Consider the following 8,342-nt stretch of genomic DNA (forward strand, 5'->3'; position numbering starts at 1 on the left):
GGAGAAACCGTGAAATCACAGAAAAAAATCACGAAATCTTTGGAGAAACCGTGAAATCACAGAAAAAAATCACGAAATCTTTGGAGAAACCGTGAAATCACAGAGAAAAATCACGAAATCTTTGGAGAAACCGTGAAATCAAAGAAGAAGTCACGAAATCTTTGGAGAAACCGTGAAATCAAAGAAGAAGTCACGAAATCTTTGGAGAAACCGTGAAATCAAAGAAGAAGTCACGAAATCTTTGGAGAAACCGTGAAATCAAAGAAGAAGTCACGAAATCTTTGGAGAAACCGTGAAATCAAAGAAGAAGTCACGAAATCTTTGGAGAAACCGTGAAATCAAAGAAGAAGTCACGAAATCTTTGGAGAAACCGTGAAATCAAAGAAGAAATCACGAAATCTTTGGAGAAACCGTGAAATCAAAGAAGAAATCACGAAATCTTTGGAGAAATCGTGAAATCAAAGAAGAAATCACGAAATCTTTGGAGAAATCGTGAAATCAAAGAAGAAATCACGAAATCTTTGGAGAAATCGTGAAATCAAAGAAGAAATCACGAAATCTTTAGAGAAACCGTGAAATCAAAGAAGAAATCACGAAATCTTTGGGGAATTTGTGAAATCACAGAAAAAAATCACGAAATCTTTGGAGAAACCGTGAAATCACAGAAAAAAATCACGAAATCTTTGTCGAAACCATGAAATCACAGAAAAAATCACGAAATCTTTGGAGAAACCGTGAAATCACAGAAAAAAATCACGAAATCTTTGGAGAAACCGTGAAATCACAGAAAAAATCACGAAATCTTTGGAGAAACCGTGAAATCACAGAAAAAAATCACGAAATCTTTGGAGAAACCGTGAAATCAAAGAAGAAGTCACGAAATCTTTGGAGAAACCGCGAAATCAAAGAAGAAGTCACGAAATCTTTGGAGAAACCGTGAAATCAAAGAAGAAGTCACGAAATCTTTGGAGAAACCGTGAAATCAAAGAAGAAATCACGAAATCTTTGGAGAAATCGTGAAATCAAAGAAGAAATCACGAAATCTTTGGAGAAATCGTGAAATCAAAGAAGAAATCACGAAATCTTTAGAGAAATCGTGAAATCAAAGAAGAAATCACGAAATCTTTGGAGAAATCGTGAAATCAAAGAAGAAATCACGAAATCTTTGGAGAAATCGTGAAATCAAAGAAGAAATCACGAAATCTTTGGAGAAATCGTGAAATCAAAGAAGAAATCACGAAATCTTTGGAGAAATCGTGAAATCAAAGAAGAAATCACGAAATCTTTAGAGAAATCGTGAAATCAAAGAACAAATCACGAAATCTTTAGAGAAATCGTGAAATCACAGAAAAAAATCACGAAATCTTTGGAGAAACCGTGAAATCACAGAAAAAAATCACGAAATCTTTGGAGAAACCGTGAAATCACAGAAAAAAATCACGAAATCTTTGGAGAAACCGTGAAATCACAGAGAAAAATCACGAAATCTTTGGAGAAACCGTGAAATCACAGAGAAAAATCACGAAATCTTTGGAGAAACCGTGAAATCAAAGAAGAAGTCACGAAATCTTTGGAGAAACCGTGAAATCAAAGAAGAAGTCACGAAATCTTTGGAGAAACCGTGAAATCAAAGAAGAAGTCACGAAATCTTTGGAGAAACCGTGAAATCAAAGAAGAAGTCACGAAATCTTTGGAGAAACCGTGAAATCAAAGAAGAAGTCACGAAATCTTTGGAGAAACCGTGAAATCAAAGAAGAAATCACGAAATCTTTGGAGAAACCGTGAAATCAAAGAAGAAATCACGAAATCTTTGGAGAAATCGTGAAATCAAAGAAGAAATCACGAAATCTTTGGAGAAATCGTGAAATCAAAGAAGAAATCACGAAATCTTTGGAGAAATCGTGAAATCAAAGAAGAAATCACGAAATCTTTAGAGAAACCGTGAAATCAAAGAAGAAATCACGAAATCTTTGGGGAATTTGTGAAATCACAGAAAAAAATCACGAAATCTTTGGAGAAACCGTGAAATCACAGAAAAAAATCACGAAATCTTTGGAGAAACCATGAAATCACAGAAAAAAATCACGAAATCTTTGGAGAAACCATGAAATCACAGAAAAAAATCACGAAATCTTTGGAGAAACCGTGAAATCAAAGAAGAAGTCACGAAATCTTTGGAGAAACCGTGAAATCAAAGAAGAAATCACGAAATCTTTGGAGAAATCGTGAAATCAAAGAAGAAATCACGAAATCTTTAGAGAAATCGTGAAATCAAAGAAGAAATCACGAAATCTTTGGGGAATTTGTGAAATCACAGAAAAAAAATCACGAAATCTTTGGAGAAACCGTGAAATCACAGAAAAAAATCACGAAATCTTTGGAGAAACCGTGAAATCACAGAAAAAAATCACGAAATCTTTGGAGAAACCGTGAAATCACAGAAAAAAATCACGAAATCTTTGGAGAAACCGTGAAATCACAGAAAAAAATCACGAAATCTTTGGAGAAACCGTGAAATCACAGAAAAAAATCACGAAATCTTTGGAGAAACCGTGAAATCACAGAAAAAAATCACGAAATCTTTGGAGAAACCGTGAAATCACAGAAAAAAATCACGAAATCTTTGGAGAAACCGTGAAATCACAGAAAAAATCACGAAATCTTTGGAGAAACCGTGAAATCACAGAAAAAAATCACGAAATCTTTGGAGAAACCGTGAAATCAAAGAAGAAGTCACGAAATCTTTGGAGAAACCGTGAAATCAAAGAAGAAGTCACGAAATCTTTGGAGAAACCGTGAAATCAAAGAAGAAGTCACGAAATCTTTGGAGAAACCGTGAAATCAAAGAAGAAATCACGAAATCTTTGGAGAAATCGTGAAATCAAAGAAGAAATCACGAAATCTTTGGAGAAATCGTGAAATCAAAGAAGAAATCACGAAATCTTTAGAGAAATCGTGAAATCAAAGAAGAAATCACGAAATCTTTGGAGAAATCGTGAAATCAAAGAAGAAATCACGAAATCTTTGGAGAAATCGTGAAATCAAAGAAGAAATCACGAAATCTTTGGAGAAATCGTGAAATCAAAGAAGAAATCACGAAATCTTTGGAGAAATCGTGAAATCAAAGAAGAAATCACGAAATCTTTAGAGAAATCGTGAAATCAAAGAACAAATCACGAAATCTTTAGAGAAATCGTGAAATCAAAGAACAAATCACGAAATCTTTGGAGAAATCGTGAAATCAAAGAAGAAATCACGAAATCTTTAGAGAAATCGTGAAATCAAAGAAGAAATCACGAAATCTTTGGAGAAATCGTGAAATCAAAGAAGAAATCATGAAATCTTTGGCGAAATCACGAAATCCCGTAAGCTTTTTTGGGAATGTCGGACCCCTAGCTGGCTTATCTCGTGTTGCTGGGAACACAGACCCTGTTTGTGCTCTTATGGTGTGTTCGGTGCTAATTATTTTCTAATAAGAGATAATTTATTTATTGTTAATATTTTTCCTTTTATATTTAGAAAAAGGCTGTTCTTTTAAGGTATAATCAGTTATGTTACACGACCTTTACCTTTCAATAAAAACCACCACTTTCCATAGTAATTAAAGATTTGAAATTACGATTCAAATTATAAATTATTGGTGAAAATATGTCCCAATTTTGCTTTTCGTTAGCTCAATGAAGTCAAATTATAATACAGGGTTGTGCTCCATATATGAGAGTAGAAAGCCGTGGCACGATTATTTTATCCATAACAACAACACACTAAAACGATAATATGTGGAACGCAATTAATTTGAAAATATAGCCTCATTTCGAGGAAACGTACCTTGGATTATAATTTGCGATAATCTACTAATGGAGAGGAATTTAATGAAACTTGCCAACCATATTTTCCCAGCACATTATAGGTGCAAATAAAAAGGTAAATTGAACTGCTGCTCCCCTGCATAGGTTCTCCATGGGCTGGTTTACTTTTCGAGAACCTTGTTAGAGGGATATAAATATGGACCATTGCGTGAGCTCTAGCTATTTTTCATAGCTCAGTTTTTTTGTACTTCAATGAGTATAAAAGCGCCCTTAAGCCTAACAAATATCACTTTAAACCGAGTGCCAACTAACGAACTTCACTCTATCCTTTTAAAACGGGGTATTTTATAGATAGTATAGTCGATTAGAAATAGAAGTTATTTCCAAGATGTATTCCAACAAGATGTTTCTCCTCTTTGCCGTATTCACTATTGTCATTCTCATGATATCGCAGTTGGCGTATTCACTTCCTGTGGGTAAGAAAGCCGTGAAATAACCCTAGTTTAAAAATGCTGTACGGTCAATTTACGAGTGAAAGAGAGAAGAAAGCAGGGTTCGAATTTAAAATAACCCGCCCAAAAACATCTACGGGTTTTATCCACCAAAACAAAATCCTACTTAAAACCCATCACTGAGATATTCATTTTGGATGAATTTGAATGCTAGAATGTTTTCATTTTAAAGATAGTTTAACATATTTGTTGTTGCAACTTCAAAAATATTATTTAACAATATTTCCTATTTTTAATGAAATATTTTAAGACTTTTTTATTAAGCGGTTACTTTTGAATGATAATTTATACAGTGCACGCAACTGCTAAAAATAAAAACCCAATAAATTACGGTGGGCTGGGCTTCTTTTAATAAAATCAGGTTTTTTTGACCCTGGCAGAAAGAGATGGAAACCTTTGCTTGAAAAATAGAAACAACTTCAAACAAGGTTTATAAAATGGCCTGACAGTTTTGATTTCACAAATAATTCATACTATACAATGAGAAAATAAACTAAGTTATATTAACGAATAAATATAAGCGGTATTAATTATAATTTTAAAGAATATCTGTTGAAAACATTATTTTTAATTATCTTTCGCATGCACCTTTTAATTCATAATGATAAGCTGATCGTAAGTAAAATTCATCTTTATCATGAAATGCATAAAGATGGAGAGAAAACTTTAAATTATCTTTTACACGCACCTTTAAATTCATAATGATAAGGTGGATGTAAGTGAAATTCATCTTTTTCATCAAGTGCCTAAAAGCGCGGAGTAAACTTTTATTTTAATTATATTTTACACGAACCTTTTTATTCACAAAATGTTAAGTTTCGTGTAAGTCAAATTCATCTTTCTCATTAAGTGCATAAAACACGGAGAAAACTTTAATTTTAATTATCTTTTAAACGCACCTTTTAATTCATAAGTCGGGGGTAAGTGAAATTCATCTTTTTCACTAAGTGTAAGCGCGTGGAAATCTTTAATTTTAATTCGCATTTTCACGCGCCTTTAAATTCACAATGATAAGCCAAGGGTAAGTGAAATTCATCTTTTTCATTAAGTGCATAAAAACGCGGGGAAAAGTTTAATTTTAATTATCTTTTCACGCACCTATAAATTCACAATGATAAGTTAATGGTAAGAGAAATTCATCTTTTTCATTAAGTGCATAAAGAAGCAGAGATAACTTTAATTTTAACCATCTTTTTCACGCACCTTTTAATTCACAATGATAAGCGCCTAGTAAGTGATATTCTTCTTTTAGATGAAGTGCATAAAGAAGCAGAGACAATTTTAATTTTAATTATCTTTTACACGAACCCTTTAATTCATAATGATAAGGTGGACGTAAGTAAAACTCATCTTTTTCATTAAGTGCATAAAGATGGAGGGAAAACTTTAATTTTAATTATCTTTTTCACGCAATTTTTAATTCACAATGATAAGCCGGGGGTAAGTGAAATCAGAAGAAAATGCTCATTTTCTTCTGGTGAAATTCATATTTTTCATGAAGTGCATAAAGAAGCAGGGATAACTTTAATTTTAACTATCTTTTTCACGCACCTTTAAATTCACAATGATTAGCCCTGAGTAAGTTAAATTCATCTTTTTCATGAAGAGCATAAAGAAGCAGAGATAACTTTAATTTTAACTATCTTTTTCACGCACCTTTTAATTCACAATGATAAGCCGGGGGTAAGAGAAAATCATCTTTTTCATGAAGTGCATAAAGAAGCAGAGATAACTTTAATTTTAATTATCTTTTTCACGCACCTTTAAATTCACAATGATAAGTCGGGAGTAAGTGAAATTCATCATTTTCATGAAGTGCATAAAAACGCGGGAAAAACTTTAATTTTAATTATCTTTTACACGAACCTTTTTATTCACAATAATAAGATGGATGTAAGTAAAATTCATCTTTTTCATTAAGTGCGTAAAACGCGGGGAAAACTTTAATTTTAATTATCTTTTACACACGCACCTTTTAATTCACAATAATAAGTTGGATGTAAGTAAAATTCATCTTTTTCATGAAATGCATAAAGACGCAGAGATAACTTTAATTTTAATTATCTTTTTCACGCACCTATAAATTCACAATGATAAGTCGGGCGTAAGTGTGTTTCATCTTTTTCATGAAGTGCATGAAGATGCGGAGAAAACTTAAACTTTAATTTTTTTGGTACACACCTTTTTACCTCTCCGTAAATACAATATTAATTTAATTACAGGTCGATAAACTGATGAATTGCGCTAATTGGAAACTGGAATCTTCAAAGGCACTAAGGCAATGGGATCAATATTCAAGGGAACATGCTGCACATTTTTAACATTATGAAGATTCCATTTATAAAATTATAATTATACAGTTGGAAAATAAAAAATATATTCAGCATTATACCCAACTTTGTCAATCATTATGTCATCAATTCCAGTACATTAATTAAAAGTATTGCCAATTATGAACTTTTCCTAAAACATTTCAAGGGAAAATCATAAATTTGAACTTCGAAAATGTTTCAAGGGAAACATTGCACAAAACGAAAAAGAGCGTTGCCCCGGTAGGACGCCTTGACCCAGAAAGGACATGCTCAGAGGGTGAAACATTTCTACAAGAAATGAATACTAAATACAGCTATTTTGTGCAGTGTTACCTCTTGAACATTAATAAACAAACACCCTTGTGTTCCACATAAATAATTAAAGTAATTTTAAAAGGAGAATAAAGTAGTTTCCTACGATTATACCCTCGTACACATTCTGTTTTTAAAGCGAAACACAATCCTCGAATGAAAATTGGTTTAATCAAAACTGTGACGTTAAAAAAAACTTGGCTGAAGAAGGACCGTGGTCCGAAAGGTCCCAAAATTATTTTGAATTTGTAAATAAACATAAAATTTTAACGATTTCCAAGAAGTAGCAGTTTCTTATTTAAAATAACAAAGATAGTATTATAGATTTCATTGTTTTATGGTTTCACTTATTGATATTCAAATAAATTACACCATAAATTCATAAGATATGTTCCATACGTTTGTCACTGGTTACTGAGCTCTTGTCTTGAAGTGAGGGAGGTAGGTCAGAGATTCAGGGTAAAGCGAGGCCTGGTGAGGCGCTGTCAAAGGCTTAGTATTGCAGACTCGAGTGCAGACTAAATAGAAAGATGAACTGCAGAATTAACCACCGAGTGTAGTTCATTCTCGCTTGTCGTTCTCGAACTATCTCTCAGTAACTCTCAAGCATTATGAAGTATGGGTATTGTCATACTTATGGAACATATCTTTTGATATTACTAATTCATACAAGACCTAAATTTTTGTCAATACAACTCTTAATAATGCTTGCATAATTCATTATTTAAAATTTAAACGCCTGTAGTTGCTTATCAATAAATAGCGATAATTGCATATTCAGAAAATTCAAGAGGGTAAACAGCCCTCGTCTCGACGCAGAGAGGTTTATTTTGCTTTCCCAACTTGTTGAATTATACTATAGGCTTCTATAGTAGCGGGCTTCTAAATAATCCAGAGCGTTAGAGATTTGAGAAGTAGTGAAAATGCTAGAATAGAAACATGATTCAAACCAAAATGTCTTTGTAATAATTTTGAATTAATTATTGCAAATTCCTAGGATAGTTAATTAACAAAATAAAACTGTGATGAAGTTTCTAATCAAGCAGTTAAGACCGTGAAATCACAGAAAAAAATCACGAAATCTTTGGAGAAATCGTGAAATCAAAGAAGAAATCATGAAATCTTTCGTGAAATAACGATATCCAGTAAGCTTTTTTGGGAATGTCGGACCCTCGCTAGCTTATCTCGTGTTGCTGGGGACGCAGACCCTGTTTGTGCTTTTATGTAGTGACCGGCGCTAATTATTTTCTAATAAGAGATAATTTATTTATTGTTAATATTTTTCCTTTAATATTTAGAAAAAGGCCGTTCTTTTAAGGCATAATCAGTTTTGTTACCTGAACTTTACCTTTCAATAAAAACCACCGTTTTCCATTGTAATTAAAGAATTGAAATTA

General features: G+C 32.6%; 1 long non-coding RNA gene across 1 annotated transcript; it reads left to right on the forward strand.

Moving 5' to 3' along the window:
- The first annotated feature begins 4,069 nt into the window (after positions 1-4,069).
- On the forward strand, positions 4,070-7,228 carry LOC149678411 (uncharacterized). The gene is made up of 2 exons (XR_016366076.1): positions 4,070-4,285; positions 6,544-7,228. It is a non-coding gene; the product is annotated as an uncharacterized LOC149678411 (long non-coding RNA).
- The last annotated feature ends 1,114 nt before the right edge of the window (positions 7,229-8,342 follow it).

The sequence above is a fragment of the Phalangium opilio genome, unplaced genomic scaffold (assembly GCF_054372755.1).
Source record: "Phalangium opilio isolate 3A_F unplaced genomic scaffold, DU_Popi_V2 ptg000042l_1, whole genome shotgun sequence".
NCBI classification, from domain to species: domain Eukaryota; kingdom Metazoa; phylum Arthropoda; class Arachnida; order Opiliones; family Phalangiidae; genus Phalangium; species Phalangium opilio.